At 35.3% G+C, this 22,017-nt stretch overlaps 1 pseudogene; it reads right to left on the reverse strand.

The window, feature by feature from the left end:
* Positions 1 to 10,078: 10,078 nt before the first annotated feature.
* LOC103883319 lies at positions 10,079 to 11,010 on the reverse strand (annotated as a pseudogene).
* Between the last annotated feature and the right edge of the window lie 11,007 nt (positions 11,011 to 22,017).

The raw sequence follows: 22,017 nt of genomic DNA on the forward strand, positions 1-22,017 counted from the left end.
GTCACTTAAAGCAGTGGTCCCCAATCTTTGTGACACTAGGGTGTGGTTTTGTGAAACACAATTTTTCCATGAATGGGGGTCAAGGGAAATGGTTTGGGGATGATTCAGGCGCATTGCATTTATTGTGCATTTTATTTCTATTATTATTACATTGTGATATATAATAAAATAATTATACAACTCACCATAATGGAGAATCAGTGGGAGCCCTGAGCTTGTTTTCCCACAACCAGATGGTTCCATCTCAGGGTTATGGGAGACAGTGACAGATCATCAGGCATTAGATTCTCATAAGGAGCATGCAGTGTAGCTCCCTTGCATGTGCAGTTTGAGAGGGTTTACACTTCTATGAGAGAATCTAATGCTGCCACTGATCTGACAGGAAGCGGAGCTCAGGAGGTAATGCGAGCAGTGGAGAGTGACCGGAAATACAGATGAAGCTTCGCTCACTCACCTGCTGCTCACCTCTTGCTCTGCAGCCCAGTTCCCAACAGGTCATAGGCCAGCACCAGTCCATGGCCCAGGAGATGGGGAGCCCCGACTCACAGTACCATGTTGGGGCACATGGTACCTACCAGGGTTCAGTGTGGAGCCAGAAGAGCTGTGTCTCAAAAGAGGAGTTATGTTTGCTAGAGAAAATGATTTTACTCCAAGCAAGATGTTTGTTTTTTTTTTTTTTTTCATTTAGAAATTTTTAAACATAACCGTACTGCATCTTCATTTTCCACACTCATACTGAATTTCACTGGACCCATTTTGGCTAGGTGCAGAATCTTCTGTTATTCTGGGCCCCATTCTAAATTGGAAGTCTATGGAGTGTTCAGTAATTTTATTAGAAATGAACATTAAAATGTGGCATATATTACCTTAAGAGTGTTAAAGGGTCCCACAAACGTGTCTCTCTCTTAGTGTTAACAGTGGCAGAAATATTTCCTTTACTTTAAAGGTAATATTGCAACGTGTCTCAAATATTGGACCTTAGAAATTTCACTAGGGTGGCAGATCTTTCCATTCTTGTGAAGGCTATTTCTAATCGCCTTTTTAATTCCAATTTTACTGAAGTATAGTTGACAAAAAGCATATATTTAAGATGTACAACTTGATATTTTAATATCTATGCATAGTGAAATCATTACCATAATTAAGCTAATTAAGACACTCATCATCTTACATAGTTACCTTTTGTGTGAGTGTGGTGAGAACACCTAAGATCTTAACAAATTTCAAGTATACATTACAGTGTTATTGACTATAGTCAAATTGTTGTACATTAGAGCTCCAGCATTTATTCCTTTTTTTTTTTTTTTTTGAAACAGAGTCAGCTCTGTTGTCCAGGCTGGAGTGTGGCATGATCTCTGCTCACTGCAACCTCTGCCTCCCAGGTTCAAGTGATTCTTGTGCCTCAGTCACCCAAGTGGCTGGGATTACAGGCGTGCACCACCACACCCAGGTAAATTTTGTATTTTTTAGTAGACACGGGTTTTCACTATGTTGGCCAGGCTGATCTCGAACTCCTGGCCTCAAGTGTTCCACCCACCTCGGCCTCCCAAAGTGCTGAGATTACAGGTGTGAGCCACTGCACCTGGCCTTATTCATCTTCTATAACAGAAATTTTTAACCCTTTGACCAATATGCTCCCATTTCTCTCTCCCCCCAGCACGTCGCAGCAACCATTCTCCTCCCTGTTTCTATGAGTTTGACTCTTTTGCATTTTACATATAAGTGAGATCATGCATTATTTGTCTTTCTATATCTGGCTTATTTCACTTAACATAATGTCCTTTGGTTCATTCACGTTATCACAAATGGCAGGATTTCCCCTTTTTAAGACGGAGTAATATCTATTGTGTGTGTGTATACAAATGAATGAATAATATTTTATTGTGTGTGTATACAAATGAATAAATAAGGAAAATGGTGTGTGAGTGTGTGTATGAATGGAACCACAAAAATTCTAAATAGCCAAAACAATCTTGAGTAATAACAAAGCTAGAGGCACCACAATTATTGATTTCAGAATATATTACAAAGCTTTAATAATCTAAACAGTGTGGAACTGGCATAAAAACAATGGAACAGAATAGAGAGCGAGAAATAAATCCACACATCTATGGTCAACTGATGTTTGACAACGGTGCTGAGAACACACAATGGAGAAAGGATAGTCTTCAATAAGTGGTCTGGGAAAACTGCATATCTACATGCATAAATTGCACCGTTATCTTTTGTGTGTAAACCCACATCACATACAAAAATAAACTCAAAATGGATTAAAGGCTTAAATGTATTAATTTCAACCAGAGCAGACTTCAGTGCAAGGAAAATTATCAAGGATGAAGTTAATAGATAGTACTAAAATCATCAATTCCCCAAGAAGACATAATACTTAATGTGTATGTACCTAGTAAAATTTCAAAATACATGAGACAGAAACTGAAAGAACTGAAAGAAATACATGAGAAAGAAACTGAAAGAGGGAGATATATAAATGCACCCCTCTGTTAGTAGTGGATGGGGGTGAATCACGAGCCTCAATTTCAAACTCCGTAATCCTGACTGTTGAAATCCCAGAAGACCAAAATCCTTAAATGAAGTCTAGAAAATTATAATCCTGAAATATCAAAATCCCAAAAATATAATTCTGGAAAAAATACCTTAAAATGTTTTTAAAAAGATATTTATTTACATTTTTAAAGAGGATTTATTTAAGAAACATAAAAACATGACAGAACGTGTTATAGGCCAGTTTATGCAATAAAATAGGCAATAATATACATATTTTTGCAAGCATAAGCACTCAAGTATGCTAATGACCGTTGCATGGGTATAACAATTTTGAACTGACAAGTTGTCTTCAGAAAGAAATAGGTCAAAAAGCAAAATGTATAAACGCATGTCACTGTGGTTGATAATTGTGTGTACACCAAAATATATAACTTCAGTCATATGAAATATTGTAATGGACAACCTAAGTCTTTTGGCAAGATCAAGCAAAAACCCTGGGGATGACACATTGCATCATTATACCAGTCACCCAAGGAGCTATGACCTCAATAAATATTATCTTTCACAAATGCAGATGTGCAAAAAGACCTCTTGTAATTTACTGAGGAAGTTTCAATGTTTTTATGCATACTCGCAATGCTTAAACATAAAGTCAATGTTGTCATAATGCACGTTCACAAACTCAAATTTGCAAAAAATGCATAAAATAAATTAGAACTATTTAAAAGTCTTTACACAATTTATTCCTCCAGTACTGGGAATGAATATTAAGTACACAGTACAGTGATTGTAAAAAATAATGCTGACAATATAAAATAGTGGAAAAAACGAAAACAAGAAAAACAAAGGAGAAAAAAATGCAAAAAAAAAAAAAACGTAAAAAGAATATTTGACATATGAAAAAGTGTATTACAGGACTAAGTTGTGGGCAGTTGCATAGAGGTAGTCCATAAAATCTGGCCAACTTTCATTATCATTAACTATTTTTGAAGTCTTGCATCACGATAAATAGCTGCTTTTGTTCTTTTAAAGCATGGCTCTCCTTGGAGACTATGTTCACATTCATCGTCTACATGGCATTGGTCTTTTTGAAATTCTTCTGTGATTCTATATACTTTGAGATGAGAACTCCCAATTAAATGTTTCTATTTTCTGTGGCATGCTTCTTTGTTGTTCCGGTTATGCTAAAATTCATTCGGCATGTACTCACATGCTGACCATGAATTTCTCAGCAACAATACTGGTGAATGAACAGCAATTCCATTGCATAAGTGTCTTCTAATCTACTGTGCTTATAATTATTTTCAAACTAGTTGTTAACTTTGCTGGCTTCTTCAGACAAATGTGTCTTTAATTCATTAAAAGCTTCTGGGATTTCATCAGTTGGGAGAAATGCCAATGCAGACAAATGACATATTTTTAAACAAAAGCTTTTATTGGGTCTGTATCCCATGGCCAGTCCACTCATCTGAGTTTTCCACGAAATGCAAATGAAGACAATACCAAGGTAATAATTTTGCCTAACATGATGCAACTTTCAGGATGCAACTATCCTGCATACATCTGAACATGCACTGATCTCTTCCCCAGAATTCAGGTTTTCATCACTCAGAATTTTAATATATTAAGATTGTGATTTTTGGGATTTTAGACATCAGCTGTTTTAGGCATTGAAGATTTTGATCTTTTGGCGTTTCAACATTTGAAATTATGGTGTTTGGGATTTTTGTCTTTTGAGATTATAATCCAAATCTGTAACGGACAGTTCCAGCAGGCAGAAAATTAGTAGGAATACAGTTGAACTGAATAGCACCGTGAATCAACTGGACCTAACTGAAATGTACAGATTACTTCATCTAGCAATAGGAGAACACACATTTTTAAGTTCACATAAAACATTCAACAAGGTAGACCATATTCAGTGCCACAAAACACACCTTACCAAATATGAAAGAATAGAAATTATACAAAGTATGTTCTCATGCCACAGTGGAATTAAGCTAGTTATCAATAACAGAAAGACATCAGGAAAACCCCAATAATTGGAAATTTTAACAAAACCTTTCATAAAAAAATGCCTGGGTCAAAGAAATCTCAAGAGATATTTACAATATTATTAAAATAAAAATACAATTTATATAAAAACTTGTGTGATGAAATAAAGCAGTGCTTAAAGAGAAACTTGTAGCATTGAATGCATACATTAGAAAAGAAGAAAGAAAATCAAGAATCCAGGCTTCCACATAAGTTTCCATTTCGAGAAACTAAAAAGGAAAAGCAAATTAGTGCTAAGAACAAAAAAGGCAATAATAAACATTAGAGCAAAAATCAATGAAATTGAAAACAGAAAAATCAATAGAGAAGATCAGTACAATTGATAGCCCTCTAGCCAGGTTAACTAAGAAACAAAGAAAGAAGACATAAATTACTAATACAGAGTTGAAGGAGTGGCCATTATTATTGATCCTATTGACATTAACAGGATAATAAAGGAACATTTTGAACAACTGTATGCTTACAAATATGATGAACTAGATAATGTAGAACTATTCTTTGAAAGGCACAATCCATCAAAATTCACAAAAGGTAAAATAGATAATCTGAATAAGCTGATATCTATTAAATAAATTGAATCAAGAATTAATAACTTTCCCAAAGAAAAAGTAAAAGGCCCAGATGGGTTCACTGGTGAATTCTAAACATTCAGGGAAGAAATTATACCAATTCCATACAATCTGTTCCAGGAAATGAAAGCAGAGTGAATATTCCCCAACTAATTCTAGGAGTCCAGTACTACCTTACTACCAAAACTAGACAAACACATTACAGGTAGGGAAAACTACAGAGCGATACCACTCAAGAACATATGTGCAAATGTCCTCAACAAAATATTACCAAATAGAGTTTTATAATGTATACTGATCATAATACTGATACTACAATGATCTTAATACATTATGACCAAGTGGGATTTATTCTGGTATGCAAGGTTGAGTCAACATTCAAAAATCAATTAATGTAATCCATCAAATAAACAGGCTAAAGAAGAAGAATCTATAATTATATCAATTGATGCAAAGAGAGGAGTTGACAAATTTTAACACACATTCATTATAAAGAAAATCTCTAAGCAAAGTAAGGATAGGGTAGAACTTTCTCAACTTTATAAAAAAGATCTACAAATAACCTACAGGTAACATACATCATACTAAGAAACTAAATGCTTTACACTAAAATCAGGAACATGGCAAGTGTGTCTCTTACCACTTCTGTTCAACGTTGTATGGTAAGCCCTTGCTAACGCATTAAGAAAAGAAAAGGAAATAAAAAGTATACAGATTGGGGAAGAAGAAATAAAATTATTTTTCTTCACAGATGACATGATTATTCATGTAGAAAATCCCCCCAAATTAGCAAAAATACTGCTGAAATTAATAAATTATATAGCAAGGTTGTGTTGTAGGATATAAGGTTAACATACATATTGCTTTCTTATACTAGAAATGAGCAATTGGAATTTGAAATTAAAAAATATTATTCCATTTACATTAGCACTGCAAAATAAGTACTTAGGTATACATCTAACAAAATAGGTACAAGATTTATGTAAGGGGAACTGAAAATATTTGATGAAAGAAATCAAAGATCTAAATAATGGAGAGATATTCCATGTACATAGGAAGACTCACTTATTGTCAAGATTTCAGGTACTTCCAAATTTACTGATAAGTTCAATACAACCTCAATGAAATTTTGTGGATATGGCAAACTGATTTTACAGTTTATATGGAAAGACAAAAGACACAGAGTAGCCGCACAACGCTGAAAAAGAGGAATAAAGATTAATGAATGACACTATCTGATATGGTTTGGTTGTGTCCCCACCCAAAATCTTACCTTGAGTTGTAATCCCCATAATCCCCACCTGTCAAGGGAGAGACCAGGTGGCAGTAATTGAATCATGGGGGCGGTTTCCTCCGTGCTGTTCTTGTGATAATGAGTGGATTCTCACGAGATCTGATGGTTTTATAGTTTTTGGTAGTTCCTCCTCCTTTCATTCTCCTTCCTGCTGCTTGTGAAGAAGGTGCCTTTCTTCCCTTTTGCGTTCTGCCATGTTTGTAAGTTTCCTGAGGCCTCCTTAGCCATGCTGAGCTGCGAATCAATTAAACTTCTTTCTCTTATAAATTACCCAATCTTGGGCAGTTCTTTATAGCCGTGTGAAAACGGACTAATACACTATCCAACTTCAAGCCTTTTTATAAAGCTGCAGTAATTACAGCTGTGTCGTATTGGCCAAAGAATAGATCAAAAGAATAGAACAGAGAGCCCCTAAAAAATTCCAAACAATTATAGTCAACTGATCTTAGACAAAGGAGCAGTGGAAATTTAATGGAAAAAAAGGCTAATATTTTCAGTAAATGATGCTGGGATAACTGAACATGCAAAAATACAAAAAAAAAAAAAAAAAAAAAAAAGAAAAAAGACAAAAAACCCCAAACCTGAACAGAGATATTACATTTTATGCAGTTAACTCAGATGGATCGTAGACTTACATGTTAAGTGCAAAATTATAAAAACCCTAGTGGAAAACAGAACACTTTATAGGTGACCTTGTGATTGGCAATGCCTTTTTGGATTACAAGAATAATCCATTGAAAAACAAATTGATAAGTTGAATGTCATTAAAACTGAAGTTTAAAAAAATGAAAAGATAAGCCATAGACTAGAATAAATATATTACAAAACAAATATGAAAAATAACTTGTGGAAAATATACAAGTAACTCTTAATACTCAACAATGAGCAAAAACAAAAACATTTAAAAAGTGGACAAAATATGTGAAGAGACACCTCACCAAAGAAGATACACAGATGGCAAGAAAGCACATGGAAATATTCTCAACATCATCTGTCATCAGAAAATTTCATATTTAAATAAGAAAGAAATACTCTTGTACACCTATTAAAATGGCGAAAATTTAAAACGCCAACAAAACTAAATACTGGTAAGGATGTGGAGCAACAGGAACTCTCCTTTATTGCAGGTGGGAATACAAATGGTACAGCCACTTTGGTAGACAGTTTGGAAATTTCCTATAAAACTAAGTGCATACTTCCCACATAATCTAGCATATTGCTTTCCTTGGTATTTACCCAAATGAGTTAAAAACTTATGCTAACCCAAAACCTATATACAAATGTTTATAGTATCTGTATTCATAATCGTTAAACCTCAGAAGTATCTAAGATGTATTTCAATAGGTGAGTGGAAAAACAAACTATGGTACTGATAGAGTTTGGATATTGTTCCTTCTAAGTCTCATTTTAAAATGGAATTCCCAGTGTTGGAGGTGGGGAGTGGTAGGAGGTAATTGAATAATGAGGCAGATTTCTCATGAATGGCTTAGTGCCATCTCCTTGGTGCTGTCCTCGTGATAATGAGAGAGTTCTCATAAGACCTGGTTTTTAAAAGTGTGTGACACCTCCACGCTGTTGCTGCCACTCTCATCATTGAGACGTCTGCTCACCCTTCACCTTCTGCCATGATTGTAAGCCTCCTGAGGCTCTCATCAGAAGCAGACACCAGCACTTCTCTTCTTGTGCTGTCTGCAGAACTATGCGCCAATCAAACCTCTTTTCTTTATAAATTAGCCAGTCTCAGGAATTTCTTTATAGCAATGCAAGAACAGCGTAATACAGGCACATCCAGAAAACAGAATATTCAGTGATAAAAAGTGATGAATTACCAAGCCACAAAAAGACATGGAGGAACCTTAGTTAGTATAGCGTATTTCTCACAAAGGAGCCATTCTTAAAGGGCTATATACTGTATGATCTCAACTAAATAATCTGGAAAAGGCAAAACTATCGAGCTACTAAAAAGTTTACCGGTTCCAGGAGTTTTGGAGGAGGGAGAATGAGATAAATAGGTAGAGCACAGGGGATTTTTAGGGCAGTGAAACTATTCTATATACTGTAATATTGGATACATGACATTATACATTTGTTAAAACCTTTAGAATTTACAACACAGTGGACCCTAATGTAAGCTATGAGCTATATTTAATGTTAATGTACAAATATTGACCAACCAGTTGTAATAACTACCACACATAAGGCATGATATTAATTATAGGGGACACGATTTGTGTGGAGAGGGTTTAGAGGGTGTATGTAACTCTTAGCTTAGCACTTAATTTTTCTGTAAACTTAAAATTACACTAAAAATGACATCCGTTAATTTATTAATAGATAAAAGGAAACTTGTAGATAAAAGGAAATTAATAGATAAAAGGAACTCAATAGATAAAGGGAAATTGAGACAATATAACACTAAATTAAATCTGTTATTACTATTGGAGTTTATAATGAAGAGAATACTTTAAAAAATAAATGCTTTAGCTGATGACTATAGAAAAGCCACCTTTAGTGATTGTACCATGATTAGCATAATAAGTGTTGCTCAGTCTTGTTTCACAAATCCAAAGAACTTTTTACCAACATGAAAGGTAGGCAATGTTGGTTCATATCTCTTGTTGTTTCATATCTCTTGTTTCACATCTCTTGTTGTTTCATATCTCTTGTTGTCATCACAACCCATCTTAAGATAAATTGAATATTACCTAAGATCCTCTACAGGTGGTTCAATCTTGTCATATTGGTAATTACCATAACCCGTGAATAAATGTAAAGTTAGAGCCAGGCTTAGAACTCTTGCCTTCCAGACCATTTAAACATTTTCAAGTGGATTTCATTCACTTGGTCATACCATACAGCTTGAAATATACTTTGTAATTGTCTATTTCCTTCCTTCCTTCCTTCCTTCCTTCCTTCCTTCCTTCCTTCCTTCCTTCCTTCCTTCCTTCCTTCCTTCCTTCCCTTTCTCACTGAAGTTTTCCACAATGTTTTCTTATTTACTTTTCTGAATTATTCCCAAAAGGAATTTATAATTTCTCAGTCATTTATTTCATTGTCGTCATAATCAGTGAAGTAGAAACACATTGCTCTACATTACTAAATTTCTGGTTTCTCTTGGAAGATTTTTCTTATAATATTGATTTTAATCTACCATTTTCAGATGCTACCAGGTAATGATAGGATTTACATATGTCCTGATTGATCAGCAAATAGTAATGTGTTGATGTAACTGTCTGTTGGATACTATACTCACTTACTGGGTGATGGGTTCAATTTCACACCAAATTTCAGCATAACGTGATATAACCATGTAACAAACCTGCACATGTACCCCCTGAATCTAAAACAACAGTTGAAATTATAAAATAATAAGTATTTTATCTTCACATAATCCTATTTCTGACTTTTTAAAAGATGTCATTATTTTAAACAAAAAATTAGATATTCTAATGTAGCTATCCGGTATCCGAACAAGACTACTTAATATAGGAAGATGGGTATACCCAGGAAATTTGTTCCCATTTTCAGGGCCAAAATTTAGGTAATTTTCATTCTTAAATGAAGCCTCTTCTTGTGGACTTTTTCTGAGTTGTATTGTGCAAGCAAACCACATCTCATAAAGGGTAGATCAACTGAACCAAAATTCTCTCCTCATTCACATGGTCCTCTTTTTCTGCAGTGCTCTGTATAAGGCACCCTTCACCTGAGCATTCCGCAGGCTGTAGATGAGTGGGTTCAGCAATGGGTTGAAAAGGCTGTAAAACAAGGTGAGGATTTTCTCCTGCTCCTGTCGTTGACTGTTATCTGGGACCAGGTAAACCACCATGTCTATGCCAAAGTAGAGCCCAACCACACAGAGGTGGGAGGAGGAGGTGGAAAAGGCTTTTCTGCGGCCCTCCTTTGACTGTATCTTCAGGATGGCCAAGAGGATGCGCATGTAGGAGATCAGCATCAAGGAAAGGGGCCCGACTAAGACAAACACACGACCAGCAAAGACAAAAATTTCATTAATCTAGGTGTCTGCACAGGCCAGTTTGAGGACAGATAGAATTTCACAGAAGAAGCGGTTCACCTCCTGGGGTCCACAGAAGGGCAGCCTTAGAAGGAGTATTAGATTTATGAGGGCCAGGGAAAATCCACATGCCCAGGAAGTAACAGCCAGGACTGTGCACACTCTCCAGTTCATGATAGTGTAATGCAGGGAATGGCAGATCATCACAAACCTATCATAGGACATCACCACCAAAATCAGGCACTCTGCAGCAGCAAAAGTCAAATACAAAGCCATCTGCCTAATGGCAAGAGATGAAGGAGATAGTTTTTGTTGTGTTGCACTAGGTTTTTCAGCATGTTGAGCAAATTGCTGGAAGCATAGGATATGTCAATGATGGCCAAGTGTGAGAGGAAGAAGTACATGGGGGTGCGTAGTCTGGGATCCACACAGATGAGCCCCAAGATCATGCCATTTGCCAGCAGGCTGAAGAGATACAACAGGGAGAAGATCCAGAAGAGGAGTACTTCCATCTCCACACTGAGCTGGAATCCAACCAGGATGAATTCTGTGACCCATGACTGGTTGTCCCCCATTCCTTAATGACACTTTGTAAAGGACCAGAGTGTGATGAAAGATCAGGGTTGGAGAATCAAAGAGAATGAGTTATTTATTTCAAAATGAGCTCAGAGGAAGCATATATATATTTGTGCCTACTTAACTCACCTTTCCCCCCCAGTGTTTCTTTCTGTTTTTGTTTTTACCTTTTTACTGTAAAGTAATTCAAACCTTCAGATAAGTATCAAAAATTAGAAACAGTTCTCTCATACACATTTCATCTAGATTCAACAATTGTTAATAATTTTTTCATATTTACTTGTTCCCTTTTTGTCTATATTAATATATATATTTTTTTTTCTGGGACACTTTAGTGTGTATCTATGATACCAGTTTATCCCTCAGTTCTCTATTTTATCCAAGAACAAAGGGATTCACTTATCTAACCACAATACCATTATCAAAATCAGAAAATGTGATCTTGACATAATATTGTTTTCTAAACAGAGCATCTTCTGTCCTTCCTGTCCAAGGTGTGATGCAACATCCCATAGTACAGTTAATCTATTCTGATCTGAAATAGCTACCCAGACACTCTCTTTCTGTCTAGACATTAAAAGTTTTGAAAAGTACAAACAAGTTGTTTCACAGAATGTTCTCAGAATGGGTTTTCTATTGACCCTCCATATTTTTATCCAGACTTTAAATTGTTAATAGGAGATGAATCTATGTGTCCATCTCAATATCTTCTATTAGTAGGCAGATAATGTTAATTTGCTTCAATATTCAAAATGCTAATGTGGATCATTTGGTTGAGGTAATGTGTCCTGTCTATCTCCATTATAAAATTACCCATTTTTCTAGTATAATTTCTGGGAAATATATTAAAACTAATGTATACATATCTTGTTTTTATTAAATTCTCAGCCACTCATTAAAGCATCTATTGATTATCTTACCTGACTCCATTATAAGTAATGATGGTTGCAAAATGTGTCATTCTAACTCCCTCATTCCTTTTATATTTATTAGTTGGCTTTACTGTGAGAATGAGCTTGATCTATCTGTCTATCTATCTATTTGCCTGTCTGTCTTCTTTCTTTCTCTTTCTTTCTTTTTCTTCCTTCCTTCCTTTCTCTCTCTCTTTCTTTTCTTTTCTTTCTTTCTTTCTCTCTTTCTTTCTTTCTTTTTCTTTTTCTTTCTTTCTTTCTTTCTTTTTTTCTTTCCTTTCTTTCTTTCTTTCTTTCTTTCTTTCTTTCTTTCTTTCTTTCTTTCTTTCTTTCTTTCTTTCTTTCTTTCTTTCTTTTTCTCTCTTTCCTTTTTTCTCTTTCTTTCCCTTTCTTTCTCTCTCTCTCTCTCTTTCTTTTCTCTCTCTCTCTCTTTCTTTCTTTCTTTCTTTTTCTTTCATTCTTTTTCTTTCTTTCTAGTTATCTGTCAATCAATTAATGTGGACACATGGAATTTTTAATTCAATGGGTTATAACCACTACTATCTAGCAAACTAACAAAAAATCAGATATATCACCCTGGAAGAAACTACTTAATGGTAAAAAGCCTCTGCCTTAGCAATCAGGGCATCATACTCTCATTCACCTTTCCTATGATGTTGTCCTACGTTTAGCTTTTCAGCTTTGTCATGCTGACTCTGAGAAGTTAATTGGTCATTGGTTAATTGGTCATTGGTCCTGTTTTAATATACTTCGGTCAAACCTGGGATAAAATCCACTGATTACAGCTTTATGGGACATTTTACTATTTCTTACTGCCCAGGATCTAGATGTTTTCTGTGAAAGTCGTTATCTCAAAACCCACTATTCAGGATTTCCTTCCTAGATATCCTTTTACCTATATAATTAAGAGCAAATTATATGTCTTTTATTTTGCATCTATTATTTTATTCTTAATTTCAGTTCATGGCCCAAGAAGAGCTCCGGTTTCCTAGATAAGTGACATCTGGAATGACTTGATTTTTCAGACCCACATCATTCATTATACAGAGATATCTTTACCTATACAGTCATTACAGTTTAAACAACATTTTAATATAATCAATGCCATAGCTTTAAAATACATAATATTGCATAACTGTGATGTTATTTTGATTGCTCATAGTCAAAGTATATTTTCTGCAGAACTAATATATGCCCAGATAAATATGAATTATTTCTTTTACAATGATGGATGTTATTTCTTTTACAATGATGGATGGATCATGCTTATTATTGACATTATTTTTTGTGTTCATGAAAGTGGGATGGATTTAACAATATAAATATTTTGGAAAATATTGTATATCACTTTGGAGAATACCAGGCATAGGTAAATGTAAATTAGGAGGCAGGCATATTTGAAGCTAGAAACTGCATCTGGATTATTCAAAAATACTAGTGTTGTTACTGTGCTTATCAACTACCTCATTGTGTAATCCACAGGAGTGGCTCAGAGAGCAGCAGAGACATAGGGCTTCTCAACTTGGGGGATTCTTCTGTTTGTCTACAACCAGCTACCATAGGAAGGAAGGTGATAGCCTGTTTCCTTACATTTCATTGAAGGTCTAGGTAATCAGCCTAGAAACAGAGTCTTCTAGGGAATTAGAGTAGATTCTTATAAGGAAGCTCTTCAGACACCTGTTAAGTGTATACAGGTTTGTCAGTAAAAACTGTGAAATGAGTTATATTCCTATTTTGAAGATATGTTGCATGCTCAAGATAAAATTAAAAAGGAAGAGGGATTTGATACCAAATGTCATTCATTTGAACTGATATGCCTTCTATAACCAGTTGTAAAAGTCTTATGGATGGGTTATAAGTGTTAAACATCTTTATGGCCCTGATAATAACTAAAATAGTATTAGATGAAACAGGAAAATAGAAAATGTTAAACAGATTGTTATATTTTGTTGAAAAATACATACACTAGTGTCTTCTATTTGTCAGTTTCTATCAATTACCAAGACATGATTTTAATTTTACTAGGAAACGTTCACACTTAGAAGTTAATCATTTGAAAATGGGTTTATTAAAATGCGATGAATAATCCACGTAATTTGATAGACATTATTTCTATAGGATATACTTGAATAAGCTTAGACAGATGAAATGTATTATATCTGCAGAGAAAACTGACAATACATAAAGGTTAATGTCTTATACCTGCTTTGAATGTTGCATATAAGAAGACAGGTTCAGGATAATTGCTTTATTGGAAAATGATTTTATAAGAAAGTAAAATAAAGTAAAAAGAGACCTTGAAGACCTTGAAGGCAATGTTGTGAACTTTTGCAAAACATCAGCCTAAGAGAGGCCTACATTTTATGGCAGTGGCATCTTAACAGCAATGGCTCAAACACAAATGAGAGACAGTGTTAGATCTATAAATGTGAATACATTCTGGGAGGTTTATATAAATGTGCATGAAGTTCGTAACATGAATTTTTGCTACAACTAAAGAAAATTCCTGTAATATAAAAATGATATAGTAACATCTTAACTTTTTAGTTTAATTATTTCTGTCTCTGAATTATTAAATCCTTTCTCTCCATTGCCATCATTTTTATTTCACTGTTAAAAAATAAACATGAAAATAATAGTGAAGAAAGAGCAAAACTTTTTAGAAGGTACAGCACTGAAATCTAGGAGAAAAAGTTAAGGTACCTAAATAAATTTTTTCCTTCCAAATAGAGCCAATAAAATAGTAGAAATGCAGAAAACAATAGTATGCAGGGTCAGTATGTACAATACTCCCCCTGGACAGTCCTGTAACTGAGCTAGGGTGCTTTATCCTGTTTCTTCAACTCTGATCAGAAGAATTGGCACTCATTCGGCTCTATTTTGTGGTAGGATGAATCCCATATCACACACAGTAATTTCTGAGTTGAATAATTTTTGACATTGAGAGTAATGGTTTAGAAAATTTCAAAAAGAAACAATTATATTGCAAACTTACCTCTTACATTGTTTCTGCAAGGGAAAGAATTAACTGCAATTGCTACCAGAATTTTGTTCTCCAGTAACAGAAGTTTCTCTGAATATCTTCATTTGTGCTAGATTACATATGTATATAATCTATATAATAAATATATATTATCTATATATAATTCTCTATCTCTGTCTGCCTATCTAATTCTCTCTCTCTGTCTCTCTCTCTGTCTCTCTTTCTCTCTCTCTCTCACTCTCTCTAGTATCTAAGATCCTTTTATCCTTTTGGCTTATCCAAAATATCCCTGTCCAGAGGCATTGCCTGCATTTGAAGCCTCTCTTACTTTTAGTTGCCTTCTCAATCAATAGAGTTGGGCCAGTTTAGATGACCACCATCCATCCACACTGGGAGGTGATGGTGAGACAGTTGCTAAGCAATCAGAAGGCTCCTGGCCATAGCACAGCAGGCAGAACCTCCCGGAGCTGGGTGGGAGTGGGGTGCATCTATATTTCTATTTCATCTACCTGGTATACAAACTTTGAGTTAAAAAGAACTTAGGATATGCCACCCAGGAGTGTCATTCCTCTCTGCATAGCCATGAGGATTTTTGCTGCCACTCTGTCCTGCTTTAGCTATACTGAAAACCACCTCACAGTGCAAATAAATCTCTTCTGCATAAGAAGGTGTAAGCACTAGATATTCCTCAGGGATAAACTTTGAACTAGAATAAACACTACATAGATGAGTGATGTGCTATAAGAAATTCTAGCTGACTCCGGAGGAACAAATCCCAGATTCAGCTGCATATACTCCACTTGATGATGCTATCAAAATAGAGTATGAAGCTCTAAATTAAACCTCAAGGAGCAAGGGTTTTATTTAGAATTAGCTAAGAAGTAAATTCCCAGAAGGATTATGAGACCTCATATCTTTCTACCTTCTCCCTAAGGGGAAACAAAATTGTTCCCTGACTCTCCTCTCTGGAGGAGAGCAAAGATTGTGTCTGATTGTCCTTGGAGGAAAATTGTAGGAAAAAGGGAGGACACATCTTGGCATCACACTGTTTGCATACAGATTTTCAAATATCTCAAGAGTAAATAACTTGAGAGAAATATCACAAATTACAGTATCCAAACACGTAAAATTGCTACAATTTTATGAATTCAAACACCTCTTTAGTTCTCCTGAAGGTGTAAGAGAGGTTGTGACTTGGTTCCCATAGAACCTGTTATGGCAACCCGAAAAAGGAATTGATCTCCCAACACCAAGGTGTATCTCTGTCTGAAGTGGAATATGTATGTGCTCACAGTGAGGAAGGGAAATAATAGCCATAAACAACAGTTACTGAGCCCTTACTAGGTTTCAGAAAACAAAGTTTTTCTAATAAGAATTTAAGATATCATTAGTTTTTCCCACTCTTGTTCTCTTGTAAAGGTGTAACGGAGTATTCCAAATGTTATGTGATGTTTGAAATTATAAAAGATCAGATGCAACAGAAAACTTACAAATGCAGTCATTCGGTAAGACTGACAAATAATTTTACAAAAATGTAAAACAATACTATCTTTTCAATTTATTTGGCTTTATAAAAGCTGTTTTAATAAATGTTATATATATTATCATATAATGGGATTATTATTTTTTAATGAATAAAAAACATAGTTTACAATGATGTTTTAATTTGTAATAATAATAATTATCAACAAATACCCACATAAAATCTCTTCAAGTCCTTGGGGGTTTTTAAAAGCATAAAGCCATCTTATAACCAAACAATTAAAAAGAATCACTGCAGGCTGGGTGCAGTGGCATGTCTTCAATTTGTTTCATCAGTGTTTTATAGTTTTCAATGTACAGGCCTATCATCTCCTTTGCTGAATTTCTTTCTAAATATGTTATTTTGTAAGCTATTGTTAATAGGATTATTTTCTTGATTTCTTTTTCAGGTAGTTTTCTGCTAGTGTATAGGTATACTACTGATTTTTGTATGTTGATTTTGTACCTTACAAATTTACTAATTCATTTATTAGTTCCAACAGTTGTTTCGTGGAAACTTCAGGGATTTTTATGTATATAAAAGATCATGCCATCTGCAAACAGGGACAATTTAACTCCTTCCTTTTCAACTTGAATGTTTTTTATTTCTTTATATTGACTAATTTATGTGGCTAGTACTTTCAGTACTGTTTTGACTAGAAGTGGAAAGTGTAGGAATCCTTGTCATGTTCTAAATCTTAGAGGAAAAGCTTCCAATTTTTTTCCATTGAGTACAATGTTATCTGTGGGTTTGTCATACGTGGCCTTTGTTGGGTTGAGATATACTCCTTCTATTCCTAATTTGTTGAGAGGTCTTTTTAAAATTATGAATGGATACTGAATTTTGTCAAATGCTTTTTCTGCATGTATTGAAATGATCATTTGGTTTTTGTCCTTCATTCTGTTAATGTGATGTATCACATTTTTGATTTGCATATGTTGAACCATCCTTGCTTTCCTGGACTGAATCCCACTTGATTATGGTGAAAAATCCTTTTAATGTGTTGTTAAATTTGGTTTGCTAATATTTTGTTCAGAATGTTTACATCTATGCTCATCAGGTGTATTAACCTGTAGTTTTCTTTTCTTGCCACATCCTTGTCTAGTTTTGGTATCAGGGTAATGCTGGCCTTAAAGAATGAGTTTGGAAATATTTCCTCGTTTTTAATTTTTTGGAAGAGTTTTTACTAGTTCTTCTTTAAATATTTGGTAAAACTCAGCAGTGAAGCTATCAAGTCCTGGGCTATTCTTTGATGAGAGACTTTTTATTGTGGAATCAATCTCTTTACCTGATCATGATCTTTTCAGATTTTTTATTTCTTCATAATTCAATCTTGGTAAATAAAATGTATCAAGAAATTTGTCAATTTCTTCTAGCTTATCCAATTTGTTGGTGCATAATTGTTTATAATTGTTTCTTAAGATCATTGTAAGGTCTCCTTTTTCAATTCTGATTTTGTTTATCTCAGTCTTCTCTCCTTTTTTAAGACTAGCTAACAGTTTGTTGATTTTAACATTTCAAAAAGAAGACTTTTTTGATGTTTTTATTGTTTAGTCTTTACTTCATTTATTTCTACTCTGATCGTTATTATTTTATTTATTCTACTAATTTGGGGCTTAGTTTATTCTTGTTTTTCTAGTTCCTTAAGGCACAACAGAGATTGTTGGTATGCAGTCTTTATTCTTTTTTGATGTAAGCATTTATTGCTTTAAACTTCCCTCTTAGAATGATTTTTTTCTATATCCCATGTGTTTTGGTATGCTGTGTTTCCATTTTCATTTGGCTAAAAAGATTTTAAACATCTTTCTTAATTTCTTCATTGACCCATTGGTTGTCAGGGAGCATATTATTTAATTTCCATGTATTTGTAATTTTTCTGAAGTTCCTCCTGTTATTAATTTCTATTTTGATACCATCGTGGTCAGAAGAGCTCCTTGATATTTCAACTTCTTAAATTTATTATGAATTATTTTGTGCCTTAATATATGATTTATTCTAGACATTGTGCAGTTGAGAAGAATGTGTATTCTGCAGCTGTTTATGGAATGGTCTGTATATGTCTGTTAGGTCCATTTGGTCTGGAGTATAGTTCAACATTTTCTTCCTGGATAATCTGTCCATTGCTAAAAGTGGGGTATTGAAGTCCTCTACTATTATTGTATTGAAGTCTTCTCTCTTCTTGGATCTATTAATATTTGCTTTCTATGTTTAGGTGATCCTGGGTTTGAGATATATGTATATATAGATAGATAGATAGATATAGATATAGATATAGATATAGATATAGATATACAGGAGAGAAACCATAAAAAAATAAAGAGAAATTCTGACACCAAAAACCACAATGACAAAAATGAGCAACTCTATAGAGATCTTCAACAGCACGCTGTATCAGAGTGTTATTATACCCGCTTGCTGAATTAACCCCTTTATTATTTATGTAATGACTTTCTTTGTTTCTTTGTACAGTTTTTGACTTAAAGTCTATTTTATCTGGTATGAGTATAGCTACTCTTACTCTTCTTTGGTTTTCATTTTCATGGAAAATCTTTTCTGATACCTTCACTTTCAGTCTATGTGTGTCCTTACAGGTGAAGTGACTCTCTTGTAGGCAGCATCAAGCTGGGCCTTGCTTTTGATCCATTCAGCCACTCTGCCTTTTGATTGGAGAATTTAATTCGTTTACATTCAAGGTGATTATTTATAAAGTAAGGACTTACTTCTGCCATTTTGTTAATTGTTTTCTAGTTGTTTTATTTATACTTTGTTTCTCTATTCCTCTCTTATTGTCTTCCTTTGTGGTTAAGTGATTTTTCCTAATAGTATGTTTTGATTTCTTGTTTTTCACTTTTTTAAAGTATCTATTAACGATTTTTGATTTGTGGTTACGATACACTTACAAAAAGTTTCTTGTGGTTATAACAGTTTATTCGAAGCTGATAACGTATCTTTGGCCACGAAAAGCACTACATTTTAAATTTATTTATTTTTTATTTTTTTGTTCTACAGATTTCTGAGAAAGCACTACATTTTTATTCTACTCTCTGCCACCACACATTTTGAATATTTGATGTCACCGTTTATATCTTTTTATGTTACATATCCCTTAAAAGTTACTGTAGTAATTTTTAATAGTTTATAATTTAACTGTTAGACTAAACATATAAGTAATTAACACACCACCATTATAGTATTAGAGTATTCTGAATTAGGTTGTGTACTTCTTTTACCTTTAAGTTTTCTCCTTTCATGATTCATGTTGCCAATTAGGGTCCTTTTCTTTTAGGTTGAAGAACTCCCTTCAGCTGTTATTGTAAGGCCGGTGCAGTGGTGGCAAATTGCCTTAGCTTTTGTTTGTCTGGGAAAGTCTTTATCTCTTCTTCATTTCTGAAGGACAGCTTTGCCATTCAAGTATTCTTGGTTGGCAGTCTTTGTTTTCCTATTTGGCACTTTAAGTAAATCAACCCACTCTCTCAGCCTGTAAGATTTCTGCTGAGAAATATTTTGAGAGCCATATTGGTGTTCCCTGGTATGTGATATGCTTCTTTTGTCTTTCTGGATCATGTCTTTGTCTTTGATTTTTGTCAGTTTGATTATAGCATGTCTTGGTGTAGTCTCATTTAGATTAAACCTGACTGGAAACCTTGGAGCTTTCTATACCTGGATATTTATATCTTTTCCCATATTTGGGATGTTTTCTATCATTTTTAATAGCTTCTTTATTTTTTCCTTCTATTTCTCTGCTCTCTCTGGGACATTCATTATGCCTAAATTGGTTCTTGATGGTATCCTATAGCTTTTGCAGGCTTTCTTCACTCTTTTTCATTCTTTCCCCCACCTTTGACTAATATGAAATGACCTGTTTTTGAGTTCACCAAGTATTTCACATTTGATTGAGTCTGCTGCTGAAACTTTATATGGTGTTGTTCATTTCTGTTATTGTGTTGTTTAGTGCCAGAATTTCTCTTTGGTTCTTTTTATGGTTTCCTTCTCTTATTGAATTTGTAATTTTGTTCAGGTATTGTTTTCCTAATTTTATCTATTTGTTTATTTATATTCTCTTGTAGCCCATTGAGCTTCTTTAAGACGATTATTTTGAATTCTTTGTCGGGCAGTTTGTAAATCTCCATTTTTGTAAGGTCAGTTGTTGGTGCTTCGTTTGTTCCTTTAGTGTTGCCATGTTTCATGATTATTCATGATCCTTATGGCCATACATTGGTATCTGCTAACTTTAAGAAGCAGAGACTTATTCCAGTCTTTGCAAACCAGAATTGTCTAGATAAGCCCTTCCCAAGTCAACTTGTCCAGTCATTTTAGGCAGGCCATCTGGCATGGTCCGTAGGTGGGCCTGTTGAAGCCCTTGGTCAGGCTGGTCTAGTGCCTAGGTCAGTAAGTGAGTCAGCCAGGTACCTGGTTCTATGAGGTTGGGCCCAGTTCCTGGAACCTGGGTCTAGCCTGGAACCTGGGTCCACAGAGGCTAGCTTGGTGCTGGGGTCTGCTGGAACTGGCCTAGACTCTGAGTCAACTGGTGTAGGCCTAAACCCTGGGTCTGCTGGAGTCTGAGGCTTCAGGGCCTGGCCTGGCACTGAGGCATGCCTGAAGCCTGGGGTTATTAGGGGAACCCTTACTCTAGGCCAGTAGAGAGTTTGGGACAGGACTGAAACCTGGGACTGTGGAGGCCAGACCAGTCCTGTAGGTGGTCAGGAGGCCAAAGCTGCTGGGGTAGCCTGGCATTGGGGTGGGCTGTCCTAGTGCTGGAATGAGATTGGAGACTGAGTCTGCATGTGAGGCCTGAATCCTGGAGCCATGGAGCCAGCCAGGAGCCTGAATCTGTGGGGACCTATTCGGCAGTGGCAGGTAGGCTGCCAAATCTGTGGGTACCAGCTCAGAGACTATGGGCCTGGTGTGGACCCACTGTTGGAGTCTAGGCTGGCCCAGTGTTGGAGTCTGAGGCAAAATCTGTTATTTTCTCCCCTCTCCTTCCCCTATGCAGAGGGTATCTCTCTCTGCACTGTTCTGCCTGAAGTAGGGGAGGGTTGATGCAGGTATTGTGAAACTACCCTACCTACTCTTTGCAATGCATATTTTCTTATTTCTGTGCTGCACACAGTTGCTGTAATCACTCACCTGGTTTCTTTAGCTCCTGTGAAAATATGTTTGTGCATGGATACTTGTTAAAATTGATGGTTCTGAGAGGGGACAAGCGTGGAAAAGTCTTATTCCACCAGCCCTCAGTTAGGGCCATTATGGCATAAAGTGCTGTTTAATTGCTGTTTAATCATCCATATATTTATGTCTTTATAAAGATATTGAAAGAGATGGAAGATGCTTTCAAGGTCCGTTATAAAGGTCAAAGTTTCCTCTTCTTCCTTCACAGCTCAGGGCAATCCCTTTTCCAATGACCCTTCTGCCTGCAATGAGAACAGGGTTGGGTGGGCTGCCCTGACTCGGGTAGTTCTTGCTCCAATGTCCTGACTTCCCACACTTAAAGTAGCAGCTATTACCTGCAGGTTTGCTATTAGGCTTTTTTGATCTGTGGGTGAAGCATCCCCCTGGGTGACCCTGAGATTGCAGGGCGCTGCTTATAGTT

This window comes from Papio anubis, chromosome 4 (assembly GCF_008728515.1).
Source record: "Papio anubis isolate 15944 chromosome 4, Panubis1.0, whole genome shotgun sequence".
NCBI classification, from domain to species: domain Eukaryota; kingdom Metazoa; phylum Chordata; class Mammalia; order Primates; family Cercopithecidae; genus Papio; species Papio anubis.